The sequence below is a fragment of the Aedes albopictus genome, chromosome 2 (assembly GCF_035046485.1).
Source record: "Aedes albopictus strain Foshan chromosome 2, AalbF5, whole genome shotgun sequence".
Taxonomy (NCBI): domain Eukaryota; kingdom Metazoa; phylum Arthropoda; class Insecta; order Diptera; family Culicidae; genus Aedes; species Aedes albopictus.
Window position 1 is genome coordinate 352,980,096 of NC_085137.1, and position 22,389 is coordinate 353,002,484.

General features: G+C 39.2%; 1 protein-coding gene across 23 annotated transcripts in view; it reads left to right on the plus strand.

Annotated features, from left to right (window-relative positions):
- The window catches only part of LOC115253727 (glutamate-gated chloride channel), a 773,621-nt gene that overhangs the window by 406,035 nt on the left and 345,197 nt on the right, over positions 1 to 22,389 (plus strand). Inside the window, exon 1 of one of the 23 annotated variants that reach the window (XM_062852732.1) lies at positions 14,818 to 14,859. The exons of the other annotated variants lie outside the window; for them this stretch is intronic. The gene's annotated coding sequence lies outside the window, so the exon portion shown is untranslated. Of the gene's footprint in view, positions 1 to 14,817; positions 14,860 to 22,389 lie in introns of those variants that run through there. 23 annotated transcript variants of the gene reach the window in all.

The window sequence follows — 22,389 nt, forward strand, 5'->3', positions numbered from 1 at the left end:
CAGTAATCTCACGCTCCCATATTCATCCTATTCAAAACAGGCGATTACGGTCCGATTGAATCCGTTCTATTTGTTTTCATGGGAGCTCACCTCTAACAAAAAAAAACAAAAATAAGAAACAAAACAAACAGCACTTCAATTCTTTGTTTTTTGTAGGATGAAAATGGGAGCCACATGCTTAAGGACAAACGTTTTGAAATCCCGGTTCAACAGTGCATCAAAACTTCAGACGCACTAATCTCAAGAAGCAAGCTTCAAACAACAATGCATTTTATTATTCTGTTCTTGCTCACTTGTTATAAGCTTAGAATAAGAAGCTCAGGTGCGCTGGTTTTGTTTACGAAGAGATTTGTGCCCTCAAAATCGTGAGTAGGGACCAAAGTCGGCCATTGTGGCGGCCATATTGGGATTCTAACAAGTCTGTCCTTAATAAGGGAACAAATGCCCTACATAAGTAACTATCCCTTATCATTCTCAACTGTATGCATAATTTATTAGCCAAGTCGATACCTGCAAATACCCTATGCATGCCTTATGCAATAAATCAGAACAGCAAATAAACTTCTTCCATCTCAAAACCGCAATCAATCTTATACAACTATCTGGATACTGTGTGCTCGGAGGAAGGGCAATGCAACAGTAGCATCTCTTTCGGAAACAATCGGAACATCGACTCTGAGAAGAAACACTGTAAGGAAGGACACTGCATACGCAGATGGTTTTGGCAGTTAGCCTTCTCATGGTACGAAGTTGAAAAGCGCGTTTATTATACGCTGATTGATGTTTCAGTCAACTGATAAGCAAATACGAGCAAATAGCAAAGCAACAGCAAAACTGTTACGATTGTAACAATTAACTTTATCTGTTAGCTTTGTTTAGCATTCGCATACACGCTCTCAAAGTACAAGCATTAGTGGTTGGTTAGACGTGTAATCCATCGAAGTTCTTGGGAAACGCGATTCCAGCTGTCATCAACCACTATTGCGCTGAAGTCCTTCGGTTTTGGCTCCTCGAATTTTCGCTCGCCCAATCGCAGCTTTATTATTCAATCACACCATTACAAATAGATTAAACAAGAAAATAAGTGATGCAAACCTATTTTGAACCATCTTTTACAAACACACAAAGTGATAAAAACAGTTCAATCTGATTACCTAAGGTTACATATATCACCAGTGCAAAAATAACCCATTAAATGTCAGAAGAAAACGACAGAATTGGGAATATCGATTCCATTAGTCAGCTAGGATGTCCACCAGCAAGCACCAACCATTCGGAACCTTTCCATCACGTTGTCGGTAGCTAGGTACCTACGTGATGTGAGTTCCGACCGAACAGCGCGCACATTTTGGCACTTTCTATGCGACGAGCAAACCCCTCGACTCGAACCCCCAGCATGGGGCAAAAGCTCGAATCTGAATGACATGCTTGCTGCATGCAGAACCGAACCGAACGCGAACCGAGCAAAGAACGAACTTTTCCTGCTCAAACTGGTAGCAGCGGCAGTGTTCCGTTCCAATCGTGACGGATTATGGTCAAGGGAATTGGCTGTTTTACGACGACGCGACGCGACGGTGACGGTTGGGCTCACGAGGGAAAACATCACCAAAAGCTTTGCAAAAACCGGACAACCGTGCGATGTCAAGCAGCTGAGTCACGCAAAAATATGGCGCCAGACGAACGTGGCATGGGGGGATGGTTGGGCAAAATGTAATGCAGTTAAAATGATTTAGAATTTCTCTAAATACGGACCCAAATAGGCAACTAGGTTCTAGTCCCAGTCTTTGCCAGAGGTGGGTTTTCTAACCAACGCCTCTTGTTTTTACGTTCCCATATATTTACCATTGTGTACACTTGTGTACATCGTTTTCATAACATAAATGTGTCATACACCGACGATAACATCAAAAACACTAGTTTACAAAATAAAACGAAAGTCGTGAACTTATGTCAACGACCAATATTTTTAGAGTATAATTTAGCGCTGATTCCGAAACCGCGCTTTAAAAAATTTAAAATAGAACAGTTTTTTGAGTTTTAGCTCAATATTGAGTTTTACAACTTTTTAAAATATGGAATTTAATAACATTCAAATATCTTGCGTTTTGTTCAACCAATTTTCAATCTTTTTCCATAAATTAAAAGCTGAATTTAATACCATTCGATCATCTGAATGCAGGTTTTGTGTCAGATTGATAAAATTCAAGATGTTGGCGAGTTTTGGGGACGATCTCCTTAAATTTTAGCAAATTTTCCAAAAATATATGAAGAAATATATTTTTTTTTCAATAGGAAAAAAACAATTTAAAAATTCTTTCTCAATGTATATTTGACATATCTTATGTAGGCGAGTTACAGTAAAAAATTCAGCACAATCGGAGCATTGCTTACGGAGAATGAGATATGTGAAGTGAGCGACTTTGCTTAAAAATCGAACAAAAATCGATTTCAAATCATCAACCTTGTATGGAAAGTCGAAAAAATTTCCGCTCTACTGTATTTTTTTTCCTTCACGTTTTCGAACTCAGGGCATGATTCTACACCAAAAACGATCATCAGCTTACCGAGTTCAAAAATGCTGTAAACTACACAGATAAAAATAAAGAGGTTTACACGTCATGTAAACTTCATTTTAGTCATGTAAATTTAGTGTTATGACGGTTTACATGATATATCATGTAAATTTGTGTTATATGTCATGTAAAAACTCAGAGTCATGCTAAATTACATGACATATAATGGAAGTTTACATGATATTTTATGACTTTTACATGATATGTCATGTAAACTTCTATGAAATCCCACGCTCCAACTATGTGCATTATATGTCACAGAAATTTACACTATCTTCTCGATCTGTGGTAGTGTAATTATATAATACGTGTACCACCAAGATGAAATCCCGACAGGGTTTTTAAGCATCTTGTATCATATTTCAAATGAGTGTTTAACCCACTTCCACCCCCCCCCCCCCTTACTGCTACAGATGACGTGCCCCTGAGCGAAAATGGGAATTTGGACGTGCAATTTGGCATAAAAACCGTTCGGAATATAAGTAGGATACGAGTGATGGTCTTCTGGTTCCAGCTGCACTCTGGTTCTCCATCGGTGCATGAGCTGATAGGGTTTAAGTGGTGCCATATTTTATGATACTACACGGCCACTTTCTTGTGGTGATGGCGTTTCGATCCAACCAAATGTGTTTTGGCTTATTATTAAAGTGAAAACATTATTTGACAACGGGCATGTGCATAATAACAAATGTATATAGATCGAAAAAAGAATGTGAAATTGTGTGTCATATGATGCGCATGATTGGAGCGTGGGATATCACAGAAGTTTACATGACATATCATGTAAATGTCATAAAATATCATGTAAACTTACATTATATGTCATGTAATTCAGCATGACTCTGAGTGTTTACATGACATATAACGAAAATTTACATGATATATCATGTAAACCATCATAACTGTAAGTTTACATGACTAAAATGAAGTTTACATGACTAAAATGAAGTTTGAATGACGTGCAAATCTCATTATTTTTTTCTGTGTGGTAACTAGTGAATGGAGGTAAAAGATCAGGTTTTTGGAATATTACTTTATTCATTAAATAACTATTTTTGTATTGTTTCCAAGAGAACACCCACATAAAATTACTTTTGAGTGAATCGAGTAATATCGTAAGCAACATTGTGCATGTTTATTCCCATGGAGAAGCATGTTTTCTAGAAAAACATCACGGATGATATGCTCGACAAAGCGTTCTAATTATTTCAGAAGAAGAGGTCAAACTGATAGGTCTGATCTTCATACGATGCATTATCAACTCCCGGAAAATACAGTATAATCCCGCCAAGGTTTTGGAATAGAAATCATCATCAAAGAAGTAAATTTCCGCTCGAGGCATGACACGCAAGATTACCATTTCATTTCTACTGAAAGTAGCAAACATCGAATAAAACGAATAATTGGTCGTATTTCCCGGACTAATCCAAAGAGAACATCGATGAAGAGAAATCGATCAATGTAGATACGCCTGTATGATACTAAACGCGAGAGATAGAAATCCAAACTATCAAAATACGGTTCTTGGACTAAATTGTTATTTTACGCTGAAGATTGATCTGAGCTGACATAGCCATAGCCACTACCTAATCTAGGCAGTATCAAACTCTTACTATCATACCACAAAAAAATAACAGCAGCGATAAAAACCAATTCGGTATCTATTGAAGAACGTCAGAAGCGAAGGTACATAGAGGACACTGTATTAAACGCATAATGCGAATGATTATTATAGCTATTAAACAACATACTAATAATCCTACCCTTATTCATTCCTAGGCACGGTAAGTATATAGTCGCATCACACCATGAATTTGGGGTCACCTGTTTAATGGACTCTTACCGGAACAGGCGGTCCGTATTGTTATTCTTAGCCAATTGTGACAACCGCTACCTACACTACACAGCTAGCTAGGCTGATCGAGAAAAGAAGTTAATATTGATGATCAACTTCATACGGACCCGAACAGCCGGTAAAATATCGGTTTTAATTATCGCACTCTAAAAATTTTTCATTTTTCTAAGAATACTTCCTTGAGTTCCAAGATGTATGGGAAAATGGGCTGTTGCCTTCGTGGTTGTGCGACTAGCACCATCAATCGTAAAGGCGTATTATGATCGCCACGGAGGTCGGGTTCGATCCCCGCTTCCGGCGGGAGAAACTTAAACTCAACCAGGAAATCTTCCTCTGGTTCACTGGATGTTACGTGTTTTTCATTGTCTAATGTTACACTTTGTTCATTCATTCATTTTCAACAAAGTTGAGGTACATATATAAAAATAAACTTTTCTATAGCGCGATGAACTAAATACCACTAGACTATCGCACTCGTTTTCTAGTGCGAAAACGTAAATAAAAGAGCGTGATTGCATCAAATCAACTCGGTTGTTGGGCGATAAACGAACCGGTGTAGATTTTGTAAACTTTATTCCAGATAGGGTAGGAAAACGGGTTACAAAATTCCTGTGGATTGATTATTATAGGTATTACTACTACTCAAATTATTACAAATGTACTCACTTTTGGTGATTCGTTACCGCAAGTTGGTAAGTTTTTGGGTCGGAGTACAACTATTTCTCTGGATGAGTGCCTACACAATTTAGTTATTATAAGAACTCAAGTTTGAATATCACTGAGAAAAAATAGTCTCACCACAGGTATTCTAGAGATGATAAAAGGAAAGTTTCCTCTAATTTTTCCAGTCACAGAATTCGAGCGGATACCTACTGGATTTATATGTTTGTTGAGTCTACTAATCATAAGTATTTAATCGATCTCACCTTAGCATAATTAGATATTAAGAATAACTACTTTATTTCAGTACCCTGTTATGCCAAATACCGCCGGACTTCTTTGTAAGGTAGTATAACATGGGTTAAACTTTGCATCTTTTATTTGCATATTAGATTGAGGCGCAATCTTTAATTCAATGGTATTACTTTATCTGCTTTAGATAGTATGTAAATTTAGATTTGTAGATACAATCTGATCAATAATAGGATAAGTTTAACTTCGCAATTTAGCTAAGGGTCAATATATGCACATATGATCTTCACAATGGCTAATTTGTTATGATTGATCGCTGTTTTCGTAGATCAATTCTCCGGTCCACGACTTTACACGCTATCGGCGATCCTCTTTGTGTGGCTCTGGTGTGGACACGTTTATTCGTTCACGTTCATAAGAGTGGGGACATTGGGGCTCGTCGGATCTCTGTACGTAGCGAATTCAACATCGGTGTTTATTTTATTTTTCACTTTGTTAACAAGATATTTAACCAGGGGAGTGGAATTCTTTTGGACAGCAAAGGATACGTTCTTCTAATATTTTTTCCACTGTTTCTCAAAAGTATCTAACGTTTACCGATTTTTTTGCAGCTCCAATTTTCATAAAAATGCCAACCTCGAACCGGTGATCAGGAGCTTAGAGAAGGACAACTATTGGGTCATTTCTTCTGACTTTTCAAGGAAAATATATTTTTATGTACCCCTGTTGCTGCTGCACAGTGGCACATCTGAATGGACCCTTTTATTTTCAAGCATCATCATATATCATTTGCTCCGTAGGAATAAATGGTAAGCATAAACACCGGATGTTATCGAGTGAAAGTCGAGCTAAAGGGAAGAAAGAAATGATATTGAATGACAGCATTTTTATAGCTTTGCTTTGGTTAAGAATTGCGGCGTGCTTTAAATTGCCCAACAAAAGTAGAATAAAGTTTCATTGGACCATATTCAGTTTCTTTTGTTTATCGGATAGTGACAATAACATATTTTTTGTTGATCCTCACGTCGTGTTTCAAACATTATTTGCATCTTTGAATCCCTATTGAAAAGACTTTCAAAAAGCTTAGTTCTTCTCCACCTCTAAGTAGTGCTTCATGTTGTGGGCGGAAGCTAGACGCTCTGCTGCTTCCAGGCTGACCATTTCAATCAGCGTCTGGTGACGGATACTGTGCATCTGGAGATTTCTCACCATTGACATATCCAGTTTTAATTGATCACGGATGAATTTTTGCACTTCTGCTGGGCTGGGACGTTTGGGTAGTACGTTGAAATCAACGACTATCGTGTTTTTTCGAGATATGCCCATTGTTAGTACTCTAACAATAGCACCACGCAAAGATCGATAGCAAAAAGGCAACCGAACCGATCGAGAGCTAGCTGACAACTGGAGCGCATCAATGTGTTCTATTCTAATTCTAATTCTATAAGCAGTTTCAAAAAACCTACCAAAATTACATTCGCAAATTTTCTTGAATGATTTCTTCAATTTCTTAAGCCCAGTAAGATTCAGATGTTTCCCTGTATATTACTCCAACATTTCTCAAGGGATCATTTTTTAAATGGATGCATAGTTTACAAATTCTTCCATGAATATCTTCAGAAATCCAGGTATAGTTTCTTCAAAAAATCTTGCAAAAAAAACAAGTAATTATGTTAGAAATGCTTTCAGCGATTTCTCTGAAATTTCTTCAGGAATTCTTTCTAGAACTTCTTTGAAAAATGTATGACTGCTTCTAGAAATTTCTTCAAAGTTTTCTAGAGATTACCTCAGAAGTTAATTTGAGAACTCCTTTATAAAACGTTACTTGGATTCTTTCCAAAATTGCTCCATGAAAATCGTCCATAAATTACTTCATAGATTCTTTCAGAAATCCGCATGAGCATTACAGGAAATCATCTACGAACTCCTTCAGAAATGCTTCCAGCGATTCTTCTGCAAATAAAAAAACGGATTTCATCAGACATTTTACTATGCATATCGTAAGAAAATCTTCCACCGACCTGTGCAAAAACTCTTTCTTCAGAAATTCTACCAGGGATCCCTTTGGAAATATCCTCTGGAGATTCCTCCAGAAATTCTTTCTTTTGAAAGAATTTGTTCAAAGATGCCGCTAAAAATCTTCAATGGATTTCTCCCAAAATTTCTCCATGGATCTCATCTCATCTTCAGATATTCCAAGATGTCATTCAAAAACTCCTCTAGCGATATAAGACAAATCTGGAGCAACATTTGAAAATGGCATACAAGCATTGGTAAACAATGAGTTCACACGTCGCTCCTGAGCCCTCATCAGCTTATTCACACAAACTAAGACCGGGGCCTAGCCGGGGCCCGTGGCGTAGTTGGTCACACGTTCGCTTAATATGCGGATGGACATGGGTTTGATTCCCAGCCCCGGCACTTGCAATTTTTCGTCAGTTGCTTTTCCCCCTAGAGCAACTGACACTGACCCTCTTCTGAGCCCCATGGCTCAAACGGACCTGGATACATGGACATCGGCGAACTGCTACTCATAATGGACCCCCAATCGGACTGGAAAGGAACAACGGCCATCCATCATCATCCTTGTGCTCATCATTCTACTAGGTATAAAGTAGAAAAAGTGAAAGCAGCAGAAAGGCAACCAGTTCGATAAAGTAGAATAGAATCTAGGCGCTGTACAAAATGTAAGTGCAGCTGTCAATTGAAATTGCTTACGTAGTGCCCCAGTGGACAATAGAGCTGTAAATTAGGTTAAGTGATTAAGAAAAAAAAAAAAAAAAATAAGACCGGGGCCCATATAGCCGAGGCGGTAAACGCACGGGTATTCAGCATGACCATGCTGAGGGTGACGGGTTCGATTCCCGGTCGGTCCAGGATCTTTTCGTAAAGGAAATTTCCTTGACTTCCTTGGGCATAGAGTATCTTCGTGCCTGCCACACGATATACGCATGCAAAATGGTCATTGGCAGAGGAAGCTCTCAGTTGATAACTGTGGATGTGCTCATAGAACACTAAGCTGAGAAGCAGGCTTTGTCCCAGTGAGAACGTTACGCCAAGAAGAGGAGAGAGAGAGAGAGAGAGAGAGAGAGAGAGAGAGAGAGAGAGAGAGAGAGAGAGAGAGAGAGAGAGAGAGAGAGAGAGAGAGAGAGAGAGAGAGAGAGAGAGAGAGAGAGAGAGAGAGAGAGAGAGAGAGAGAGAGGAAGACCGTTATCAGATAGAGCGAACATCGATCTTTCAGATAAAGGTGTTCATTTGCGTGGGCGAGCTGCTGTTATGCCGTACGGAGCGTTTTCGAAAAAAAGACCCAAGACCTCTTGGGCCCTTTTCAAATGTTGCTCCAGAATTCTCCAGCACTCCTCAAGAATTTCTCCACACACCAATATTTGTGAAATGCTGGAAGCACACCAACAACCAGCAAAAGAAATTGCTGAAATTCAGCAACATTTTTGCTGAATTTCAGCACAACTTTGCTGATCAACTGTCATAATTGCTGGATGGTTCAGCAAGTTGAAAAATAATTGCTGATACTCAGTAATTTGTATTGCTGAATACAATCAGCACGCCAAAAATCAGCAAAGTTTGCTGATTACCAGCAAAAATATTTTGCAGTGCAGAAATTTCTACAAGAATTCTTGTAAGATTTCCATGGGTTGTTTCTAAATTTGTGCCAGGGATCACTTTAAAAAATTTGTTTAGGGATTTGTTAGGAAAATTCTTCAAATTTTATTAAGGATTCCTCCTAAATACTTCCAGTGGTTCCTTCCACATATTACTTTAAAAATTCATACCTGTTCGAATGTACTTCAAGAATTCCGTCAGAGACTTGTTCAGGAATTACTCTAGGGATTTCATTGAAAATTCCTGTATGAATATGTCCAGGAATTTCTTCAAAAATATAACTTTGTAACGGCTGGATAAAATTGAATGAAATTTTTACACAACATTTTGGCATGCATACTTGACGAATAGAAAAATTTTCATTGAAATCGGTTAACTTTTTCTGGTTATATGAATAAAACAGTAAAAATGTGTTCTTATATTTAAATCCTCTTTGTACAAAAAAAAAAATATGGTATAAACTGCATACAATGTACCATGTACTGGTCCAAAAATCAGCTATTTTGGTGTAGGCAGTTATAAAAAAAAATTGTATGACCAAAATTTGACTGTACCACCCTTTATGCCCAGGGAGTCGAGAAAATTTTCCCGACCGGAACGGGAATCGAACCCGCTGTCTCCGGATTGGCGATCCATAGCCTTAACCACTAGGCTAACTGGAGACCCCGATCCTGTGTGGACCATATTGTCACGCTCCGTATCATCTTGGAGCAAATCAATGAATTCTAAGAATCTCTACCTGATAACTTTCGACCATCTAAATCACGACAACATGTGGTAAACCCTCAGACAGGCGCAAGGGTGTTCCTGCGAGAAATTCACCGGCCTCATTGAAGCACAGTACAGGGCATTTTCGTGCAGAGTACTGCACAACGGTGTCTTGTTATTATTATTATTATTATTTTTCTTTATAATCGAGATTTTCAGCCCTCGGCTGGTTCATCTCGTACGACGGTGTCTTGTGCTATCCCATCCGGGTCATTGCTGGATTGAGGCAAGGATGTATACAATCACCCCTTTTGCTCCTCATCGTAATCGTTGAGATCCTGGTAGGAGTGATTGATCGTAAACCAAATCGTGGGTTGCTGTGGCAGCCCATTACCATGGAGCACTTTAATTACTATGGCGTTGCTCTCTTAGCTGAATGCCCGGGTAGAGTCTAATGGCAAACAAAGGACAAAATAATAACTGGTTTTGCAATCATATCTCGTTTTGGCATTCGTCTGTTATTATGAAAAACTTAAAATGGCAAATCAAGAGCAAAATATACAATCATAGCAAATCTTGTCAGTGATATGTTATTCATGAATAATGCTAAATAACACATCAATAACAAAAATTACTATCATGGTAAAACTTGCAATTTAGCCCCTTTTATAATGAATTGTATAAAATATCAAAACAATCACATAATTTACATTCCTAGCTGAATTTGCCATTATTTTGATATTGTGAGAAATTACACTAGTTTACAGCATTTTTGAACTCGGTAAGCTGATGATCGTTTTTGGTGTAGAATCATGCTCTGAGTTCGAAAACGCGAAGGAAAAAAATAATAGTAGAGCGGAAATTTTTTCGACTTTCCATACAAGGTTGATGATTTGAAATCGATTTTTGTTCTATTTTTAAGCAAAGTCGCTCACTTCAAACATCTCATTCTCCGTAATCAATGCTCCGATTGAGCTGAAATTTTTACTGTAACTTGCCTACATATGATATGTCAAATAAACGTCGAGTAAGAATTTTTAAGTTGTTTTTTTCTTATTAAAAAAAAACATTTCCTCAAAAAATTTTTTAAATTTTGCTAAAATTTAAGAAGATCATCCCTAAAACTTGCCAATATCTTGAATTTCATCAATCTGATGCAAAACCTGTATTTAGATGTTCGAATGGTATTGTATTCAGCTTTTAATTTATGGAAAAAGATTTAAAATTGGTTAAACAAAACGCAATATATTTGAATTTTAGTAAATTACATATTTTGAAAAGTTACAAAACTCGATATTGAGCTAAAACTCAAAAACTGTTCTACTTAAAATTTTTGAAGATCCATTTCGAAATCAGCACTAAATTGTGCTTCAAAAACTTTGGTCGTTGACAGAAGTTCACGACTTTCGTTTTATTTTGTAAACTTGTGTTATTAATAAACATTAGGCACCATAACATATTTTACTTATAATATACCATTAACTATTATATTGTATATTTCAAGCATAACTTTTCAATTCGACGTATCTCGCAAAAGTAAACAAATCCGAATTCTCAGCTGTGTGTTTGATTCGCAATGGATTCTATTTGATGCACATCAATTTATGTTAATTTAGAATTCAAACAATTAATAGAAATAGCTCATTTTACTTTTTTCTGCTACTTTGAAATAATAACTTAATCTACCATTATTTTAAAATTAAATTTGAACAACTAAACCTACCATTATTTTGATCGCCACATAAACAGCTAAATTTGTTCTTATTTTGTTATCAATAACTCAAGAATTTCATATTTTGTTATTCACCGATAACAGTTAATTTGGGTCTTATTTTGTTATCAATATCTCAATAATAACTTATTTTGTTCTTCAATTTAATCCGCATGCTTTACCATTACTTTGTTATTACAATGGCAAAATAAGTTATTTTTAAGATTTTCTGCTACCAAAATTTTGTTATTATTTTTGTTATTTTAACTCTTATTTCAAACAAACAAATAACACATTTTGCCATTCAAACATTCTGTTTTAATGGTAAAATTTGCCATTCTTTTGCCATTAAGCTCTACCCGGGTGGTGCTCTGATGTGCAGAGTAAGCTCAATGATCTTGCCGATCGCTCCTCGGTGGTAGGTCTTACCATCAACGTCAACAAGACCAAACCGTTGGATGTAAACACGGTCAACCCTTCCAGCTTCACGGTAGCTGGGCAAGCAGTGGAGAAAGTTGAAAGCTTCAAATAACTTGGTAGCCAAATGGCGGCCGATGGTGGCACCAAGATCGTCATAGGTGCACGAATAAAGATGGCGAACGCTTCTTTTGCTAGTTTAAGATATGTATGAATAATTAATAAGATTTGTCGATGCACCAAAATCCGAATTATCAACTCGAACGTGAAATCTGTGCTGCTGTACGCCAGGGAAACTTGTTGTGTATCAGTGGAGAACACACACCGGCTGCATGTCTTCATCAATGGTTGCCTGCGGTATATAAATCGTGTATGGTGGCTGCGCAATTGGATTTTCAACGTGGAGCTCCATCGTCGATGTCATCAAAAGCCGATAGCGACAGAAATTCGGGAGCGAATGTGGAGGTGGGTCGGCCACACTCTACGCAGGGGAGGAAACAAAATCGGCAATCAAACGTTTGATTGGAACCCAGCTGGACATTGCAGCAAACGCAGACCCAGAAGCTCATGACGGCGCAGTCTGAACAAGGAAATAAAGCAAGTCGATAGAAATTTGACTGGCCACACAGGTCAAGGCGATGCCTGACAATCGCCCAGGATGGAGATTTTTCAATTCGGCCCTGTGCACCCCCATGGGTGCTCACGACTGAAAGTAAGTAAGTAGAAGTGAATCCTGCGCTGCCGTGACTCTTCTGTGACGAGTGTGTTACTTGGGACTGGGAGTCTATCGCATGTCGTATTCCTCATCGAGTTTCAAACGAACTAGAGTACTCACCCCAAAATGTTCACGCAAGTTTGCACACCGTACATATCGTGACTTTTATCAATCAGTTAGCTTTCCGGAAAAGTCCAGTAGCCAGAGCTACATGTTCGACAACACCCAATGTTACCGAGCATCAAAGCGTTCCATTTCCCACAACCGACATCAAACATCTGAGGTAAGCCACGTCGTGGTCCATCTACCTACACAGAGAATTATCATCGTTTTGACTCGGACATTTCCCAGCTGTCGATTGTCGTTCTGGCTTAGGTATGTGCATCATGCGCTTGATTGGGGTATTTATATTCAAATGCACGTATGATTTATATCGAACTCTGGTAGGCACTCGGCAATGAGAGTATAATGGAGGTGTGGAAGAGATGCTTTGTGTGCGTGAGATCCGTGTTTGGTGCAAAACATGTCACTACTACAAGCAAAGCGAGCTCCCATAAGAACGCGTGTCAAATAGTGACGTCACTATTTGTGTTTACATTTTTCTTTGCTTACTAATACATAGCCATCTCTTCTTCTTCCTCACCTGTAATATACTCTCATTGGGCACTCGGTGTGGGTTGGCACTTGAGTTGATTAGGGATGATCGAAACGTTTTAGATCGGCGTGGATGGTTGAAAAAGGCATGCACTACCACAAATGAAGAATAACAGAAATGAACAAAAATGCTTGTAATTTCCGTTTTGAAATACTTTACTCCAGCCGATGATTCCAGAACACCGAAATTTTCAATAATACCTGGCAAGATCTATCAGAAAGTCATCCCCAGCCAATTGTGCTCAATTTGGCTATCATGGCACGTAGACTCGATTGGAAATAATAGCTCGTCAAAAGAGATTCCTCCTGCATGTTCCGAGCAGCGAGCGATTGGATTAAAGCGAAGACGGCTAATAACAAGACAGACAGCTCCCACCCTGTCGCAGGCGACATGGTTGAAACGCCCTCAACGATTCCCAGGAACATTAAAACATTATTGTGTGCGTGTACATGCTAATATGTACACAGAAATTGTAACATCTCACGCACACTGATTCATAATGTTGTTCCCTGAAGTCGTTCGCGGCGCTAGTGTGCTTGTAGCTCCCAAGGTATATGGAGCAAGAGGGTAGATGTCTGTCTTGTTATTAGCCGTCTTCGATTAAAGTTAATCTCGATGCATATTGGAACGTGCTGGTAGGCGACGATGATGACGATGATGATGACGATGACGATGACCAACCGAACCATACGCAGGGATCTGATTCAAGCTCACCACACCACACCACCAATCCAACACAGCAACAACGGATTCAGTGGCTCCGTGACCGACCGCAGACAGACTGACGACCGACCCGGACTCTATCTGCCTCATCGATAAAGGTCAAGCTGAATAATCCTACCGAGGCGACGCCGAGGTAGGTACCGGTTGCTCTGGTCCTGGTGTGGTCGGTGGGCGGCTCAGTCTGTTTGTACGTGGTGTGGCGAGTAATAACGGATGGCAGGTACGTTCTGTGTGCTATTTTCCTGCTGGTTGACCAATGAGATCCGGTCAAGCCATTATCGCACTCTGGCTGCTACAAGGGACCCCCTGCTGATGTACTGTGGGTCGAGAAATAAATTAGAAGAGAAATAGGAATTGGATTTGAATTTGGTATAAGAAAGAATGATTAATGTCAGAGAAATATTAGAACATAACTTATAATAATATTATGTACATATTAATACATAATAAAACATATTAATACATATTATGTACAATTATATAAATATTTAATTAATGAATCGTAGATTTTCTTCTGCTAGCCCACGGTGTGACATGGGTTGACCTTTTTCTGGTCGGCACACTGCACCACTAGAGGTGTTAGGATCAGAGGAGGTTGTCTGAAGTTTGGCAGCGCACGCCCCAGTTAGGGTTAGCCAACGTACTGGCTGTTCGTCCATTCATTCGTTTTATGTTGGTACTCAGAGCAGGATTTCCATCTCTATTCATGGGTCAGTGAATTTATATGGCTTTTCGATGGAATGAAATGCGCTGAGAAAGCGGGATGCGAAAATAAATTTTCTGCAAAGTGTGTAAAGAAGAGGTGCTGATGCAGGCAGGGATAACATTTCATGGCATTTCGCAGTCAAGTATTGAATGTTCGCAAGAAGGGGTGGTCATAGAATAATCGTAAAAGTAATCATGAGATAGAATACTTTCTAATATACACTTACTTTTCTCGTTACAGATCGCAGACATAGTTTGCAAAAGGTAAGTTGGATGGAAAATAAATTCATACTTTAATATCATGTGTTTTCGTTAAACAGTATGTTAATAATATCAGATGCACCAATATTGAATTCATGTAGAGTAAAAAAACTCCAAAAGATTATTCCACTTCGCATGGTTTAGAAAGCAGAGGTTAAGTGAACGAAATGACTGAATGATAATAAGTAATGTCGTGACTGCGGAAGACGACCAGCCAAATCTCAAACAGATGATGCGCAAAACACATCCATCTGATCCAAGATCAGCCAACAGAATGCCCTTGCCTTTCAAGACAAGAGAAAGCAGAACCTCCAGCTTCAAGTGCTCTTGATCGAACACACCAACACATCTCCCCTCTTAGGCACCCTACACACAACTCAAACGGTTTGACCAACATTGACTCCGCCCCCAGGTTGGTGGTTGAGTTGGTGCTGTGTTTGACCGTGTGTGATGCTGTTTGACGAACCGATTTGGCAGTTCGTCAAACCGATTTGACGGTTGACGGTTTGGTCGGCAAAAATCAAACCAGTTTGATTTTACTCAAACCAACGGTGGGCGGAGCCAATGTTTGACGAACCGATCGTACCGTGTGTAGTGTTGTTGCACAAACATAGTGCGATTTCAAATGGTAGATGATGTTGGTGCAACCAAAGTGACATGTTGGTGCAACACGATTTGGCAGTTCGTCATACGGTTGCAGAAACATTCGCTGGTTCGACCAACCTGGGGGCGGTGGCAATGTTGGTCAAACCGTTTGACTGGTGTGTAGGGTGCCTCACATAGCTTCATATGATAACTATCACGCGCACCATTCTCAAGCGCAACGTTATGCACACATTCATGAGGGCTCCTATGCTGATGATCATTATCATCATCGCTTGCACGAAAATAGAGCACTCTCAAAATATACCATCTACAAATACACACTCTAAAATTAATTTAATTTAATTCCACATCATATCTACTACACTTAATACAAAACAATATTAAAAGGCTTGATGGAACTACGTACTTACCTTACCGATCAGACTAAGGCCTGGATGGCCTCTGCTGTACATAGTAGCCGTCTCCATTCCTCTCGGTCCATGGCTGTGTGTCTCCAATTCCGCACTCAGCGTAGGGTCCGCAGATCGTCCTCCACTTGGTCGACCCACCTAGCTCGCTGCACTCCACGTCTTCTTGTGCCGGTCGGATGACTCTCGAGAATCATTTTAGTCTGGTTGATATCCGACATCCTGATGACGTGACCCGCCCACCGTAGCCTCCCGATTTTCGCGGTGTGGACGATGGTTGGTTCTCTCAGCAGCTGATGCAGCTCGTGGTTCATCCGTCTTCTCCAAGTCCTGTCTTCCATCTGCACTCCGCCATAGATGGTACGCAACACCTTCCGTTCGAAAACTCCAAGGGAGCGTTGGTCTTCTGCACGTAGGGTTCATGTTTCGTGCCCATAGAGGACGACCGGTCTAATCAGCGTTTTGTAGATAGTTAACTTCATGTTACGGCGAACTTTATTCGATCGTAGAGTTCTGCGGAGTCCAAAGTAAGCACGATTTCCTGCCACAATGCGCCTCCGAATTTCTCTGCTGGTGTCGTTGTCGGCGGTCACCAGTGAGGCCAAGTACACGAATTCTTCAACCGCCTCGATTTCATCACCGTCGATGGAAATTCGGGGTAGCGGATGCGGAGATTCCTCCCTGGAGCCCTTTGCCATCATGAACTTTGTCTTCGACACATTAATGACTAATCCGATTCGCCTGGCTTCACTCTTTAGTCGGATGTACGTTTCCGCCATCGTCTCAAATTTACGAGAAATAATATCAATATCATCAGCGAAACCAAGCAGCTGATCGGACTTCGTGAAAATCATTCCACTCGTGTTCATCCCCGCTCTCCTAATTACACCCACTAAAACAATGTTGAACAGCAAGAACGAAAGACCATCACCTTGCCGTAATTCTCTGCGAGATTCGAAGGGACTCGAGAGTGTCCCTGATACTCGAACTACGCACATCACTCGATCCATCGTCGCCTTGATCAATCTATCAGTTTATCCGGGAATCCGTATCCGTGCATAATCTGCCATAGCTGTTCTCGATCGATTGTATCATACGGCGATTTGAAATCGATGAACAAATGATGTGTGGGCACGTTGTATTCGCGGCATTTCTGCAACACCTGACGGACGGCGAACATCTGGTCCGTTGTAGCGCGTTCACTCATGAATCCAGCCTGATATTGCACCACGAACTCTCTTGCAATCGGTGATAGACGGCGGCATAAAATTTAAGAGAGTTTCTTGTAGGCTGCGCTCAGTAGCGTGAGTAGTTCTCGCAATCCAACTTTTCGCCTTTTTGTAGATGGGACACACGATATTTTCCATCCATTCCTCCGGTAATACTTCCTCCTCCCAAATCTTGGTAATGACCCAGTGTAGTGCTCTCACCAGTGCTTCTCCACCGTATTTTAGAAGCTCGCTTGGTAGTTGATCTGCTCCAGCAGCTTTGTTGTTTTTACTCTCGTACAGTGTTGCAGCATTCTCGCCCATGCTGTGTTCTTCTCGTTCTTTAACTGTTCACATTCGCCGTCGTACCAGTCGTTTCTGTGATTCGGAGTCGTGAAGCCTAGTGCTGTAGCCGAGGTACTACCTATGGCGGATCGGATGTCCCTCCAGCCATCTTCAAGTGTAGCTGCGCCAAGCTGCTCTTCCGTTGGTAGGGTCACTGCTAGCTGCTGCGCGTAGTCTTGAACCACTTGTACGTTATGCAGCTGCTCGATGTTAAGCTGCGGCGTTCAACTTTGACGCGTGATAATAATCGTCGAAAGTTTTGAGCGCATGCATACAGCTACTAAGTAGTGATCCGAATCTATATTCGCACTGCGGTATGTGCGGACATTGATTATATCCGAGAAGAATTTACCGTCGATTAGAACGTGGTCGATTTTTTTCTGTTTAATTTAATGGTCAGGTGATCTCCAGGTGGCATTGTGGATGTCTTTGCGGGGGAATAAGGTGCTTCGGACTACCATACCACGGGTGACTGCAAAGTTTACGCATCACTGACCGTTATCATTCGATACGACGTGCAGGCTGTTTCGCCCGATTACCGGTCTGTGCATTTCCTCCCTTCCTACCTGCGCGTTAATGTCGCCGACAACGATTTTCACGTCACGCAGCGAGAAACCATTGAATGTTTGCTCTAACTGTGCGTAGAACGCTTCTTTCTCGTCATCAGGTCTCCGTTCGTGTGGGCAATGGACGTCGATGGTGCTGTAGTTGAAGAAACGGTCCTTAACTCTCAACACGCACATCTCGCCGGAGGGCCGTCGTGCCAGTTCTGTTTAACGTCCCAACCAACACTGATGGGGCTACCACTTTGGATCTAGCTGGGCGTGGTGCAGCGTTTCTTACTCAGTCGCTGGATGCCAGAACAGACGCTGTTTGAGCCGCACCTTCTTGGTGAACAGACGCTCGGGTCTTACCTCCTCAATCTAGCTGAAGTCAGGAGTGTCCAGGCAGCACTACCTGCTAAGCACACAACTCTTAGCTGGCGGTCTTAGTAATCGCTTGATCCGTGAAAGCATGAGGTAGGAACTTGTGAGGACCAGAACTATGTTGGACGTTCCCTTTATTTCATTCAGGAACTCCTCTTTTAATTCCATGAGTTCCATGTGAGGCTCCTTCCTGAATTCCTCTCTTGTTTTTTTTCTTTCAAATTCCGCAAGGGATGCCCTTCTGGGATTATTTGTGGAATTCTTCCTTAAAAACCTCGTGGGATTCCTCCTGGAATTCATTTGAGATTCCCTGGAGTATTCAATCGGAATACTTCCTGAAATTTATCTAAGCATTTATCCTGGGATTATTTCTGAAATTTATTCAGGGATTGTTTCAGGAGTCCATCCAGGGGTTCCTTATGAAATTCATCCTGAGATTCATTCAGGAATTTTCACTAGGATTTTCACAGAAATTCCTACTGGGATTATTTCACGAATTTCTCCTGAATTTCTTTTGGGATTTTTTTAGAAATTTCTTCAGGAATTCTTCTTGGAGTTGCTTATGGAATTCAACTTGATATTCATTTAAGCATTTCCATCGTGATACATTTAGGAATTCCTCACAAGATTCTCATAGAATTTCAAGAAAATCCTTCTGGTATTCATTGAAGAATTCATCCAAAGATACCTTCTCGGATTCCTTGAAGGGTTTCTTCAAGAATTTATTGCGGGTCTTCTTTCTGTGTTTATGAAATTTCTTCAGAAGATCAATTCCTCTTTGGATTAATACAACAATTACAAGGTTATCTTCAGGGATTTCTCCACAAATTCCTCGAAAGGTTCCTTGAAGCGTGTTTTGCAAGATTTCTTCCTGAATTCCTCCTGAGATTCTTTCCGGAATTCCTCTAGGTACTCTTCCCTGAATTTCTCCTTGGATACCATCTTGAATTGTTTCTGGGAATCTTTTCGATATTTGTCCTGCCTGGGATTAATTCGGGAATTACATGTGGGGATACTGCCGAAATTCCTTGTGAAATTGATTTATAAATTTCTCTTTTAATTTCTCTCTATACTAAATTCCTTCAGGGACTACCAGTGGGATTTTTTCAGACGTTCCCGCGGGGTTTTTCTAGGATGTCTTCCGAAAGTCTAATTATGATATTGCTTCTAACATTCCTCTTTGGATTTTCACGAATGAACGGATGGTTAGTGTATAAAAAATATTGCGAAAAAAATCAATATTTTTCATGATTATTAATATTATTAAATGTTGGACCACAACTATATTTTTTATTCTTTTTTAACGAAAACTCAACCATTTTTACATATAAAAAAATTAGAAATATTCTTCAAGTCATTCTCGTTAATTTTTTTTTAAAATTTCAAATTTTGTGCTCATATAGTATTCAATGACCGTTTCTCTCCATCACTTTAAAAAAAAGCGATTATTTTATTTATTTTATAATATTTAATAATTTTTATGTCTACACAACCATGGGCTACTGGATGAAGTTCAGTTAGTAAAAAAATGCCAGCGAACTCACCTGCTGCATAGTGATAACCAGAGCCGTAGCGTAGTCCCATGGCGCCCTTGGCAAGCATACAGATTGGTGCCCCACGACAATTGGTGATTGTGGTTTTTCTGCAGGTTGTAGTTATTCAAAGGTTTTCCAAAATTTTTAAAAGTTGGGTTTTGGTGTTTCGAAAAAAAAAACAAATTGTCGCTCATTTTTTTTTTTCTTACGGTACTTTCCATTCGTAGATAGATAGATATTGGCATTCGTGTCCAACTTTCCATTCGTGTTTTTCTTTTGGAGTTCAATGGATGTTACCCAAATATTTTCCAAAATTTATTTCTCTTGTACGAATATAAGGGCAACATTTCAAGAATTTCACTGAGACCAACACAATAATAAGAAATGACATAAATGACGAATACATTTCTTCAAGATATCTCACAGATTTTTTTCTTTTCTGTTTTTTTTTGTTCTGAATATTGTTTAAAAAATATACTCAATTGTTTTTCAGGGGTTTTTAGGAAAACTCAAACGATTTATTTAACAAATTTTCGGCGATTAGCTCAATTGGTTTTACCAGAATTTCCCAATTACTTAACCAGAGGTTTCATCTGAAATTAATTGACAATATTTCCCAGAAGATCTATGAGAAACTTTTCGGTTATCATTAGACAAGCTATAGACTGGATAACCCTCAAACATTTTTCCTGTACTAGGGTGCAATATACCACTCTTAAGCAAGGTTTAGCAAGGTTTAGTTTATACAGCTGGTTCTGCTCTCAAGGTATTCTCGAAGAAATTTCTATATGAGTTTTTGTTGGAATCTGTGGAAGAATTCCTGCTGGAATAATTGAACAAAATTATGCAGGAATCTCTGAAGGAAATCTGCTGGAATATCCGATTCATATGGAAATCCAGGAGACATTTCAGCAAAAATTTCCAATGGAATTCATGTAATAATTCTTACAGGAATTTCTGTAGTAGTTTGTGAAGTAATACATGAAGGAATTTGTGAAGAACCCCTGGAAGAATTTCTGAAAGACTGCTGAAATTTTTGAAGGAATCCCTGTAAAAGTTTCTTAAAGAATCTCTTGGGGATTTTCTAAAAAAATCCGTAGAAAATTTTATGAAGGAATCCCAGAGAAATTTATGAAGGAATCCATGGAAGGCTTCCAACCGAATTCTTTTAAGAAATTTTGTTACAAACCTACAGATATTTCTGAAGAAATTCTATATTTATGGTTTTCTGAAGGAATATATTATGTAATTCATGAAATGTTTTCTATAGTAATTCTAGCAGAAATATATAGATCTCAAGTAAACATGGAGCAATTTCTGAATAATTTCCAAGCTCTAATATCGTCGTTTTTTTGTCAAATTATTTACTAAAGAAATCTGGAATCTCAGCAGGATTTTCTATATGAATTACTGAAGGGTTTCAAAGTTATAATTATAGATATTTATGCAGGAATCTTCTGTGGGAAATTTCTAGAAAATTTCTAAAGAACCTTATTTAAGATTTTCCAGGAGAAACCCAGGAAAAAATGTTAAATAGAAATATTGAGAGATAGAAGTATGAAGAATTATTGAAGGAATCTGTGGGTTTGGAGGAATTTCTGAGGCTATCCTTGAAGAAAATTTTCAAATTTATCACTGAAAGATTTTTTGAAAGAATATCTGCTGAAACTCCTTGACATAGGGAATCGCGCCACTTGGGCGGTGGCTTCTATTTTCGTCTGTTTTCCACTATAACTCAATCAAATTTGAACCAATTGACACAATTTTTGGAATGCAGTGAGATATGTATAGTATCTACCCGTGTACAACATTTCAAGTCAATTGGTTCAAAATTGACTGAGTTATAGTGGAAAACAGACGAATATAGAAGCCACCGCCCAAGTAGCGCGATACCCTAACTAGGGTACAATTATCTAATAAAATCCTTAGAGAAATATCAGGAGGAATCGTTTGACTAATTTTTGAAAAACATTCTAGATTACTTCCTGAATTTCTAAAGGAATAAAATAAATACTTCAATGAATGCGAAGAAAATCCTCGGAAGTAATCTCAAAACATCCCCAGTGAGAATGTTTACGAATTTTTAGAAAGAATCTTGAATTTTGAAAATAGTCTCTCAAAATAAAATAGTAGATAAACTCCCTGCTAATATCATGGTAAATGCTCAGAATAAACTAGAGGAATCTTATTTTTTTGAGAATACTGAAAAATGAAACGAACATATTATCAATCTCAAATATAATAAAGAGTGAAATCTGGATAACATTCCAGAAAACATAAGCATCATCCGATTGAACACGAATGTCAACTCATCTGGTAAAGTGTTCTTTATAAAACATCATCCAGTTTCCTTCTTTCCTTAGCCCTTTTCGGCGCCCCTCTGAGGTTGGCGCCCTTGGCCCTAGCCAACCCCACGCTACGGCTCTGGTGATAACCCTCCATGAATTCCTTCAGGCATTCCTTCAGAATTTACTTCTGAATTACTCAATAAATTCATTCCGATTTT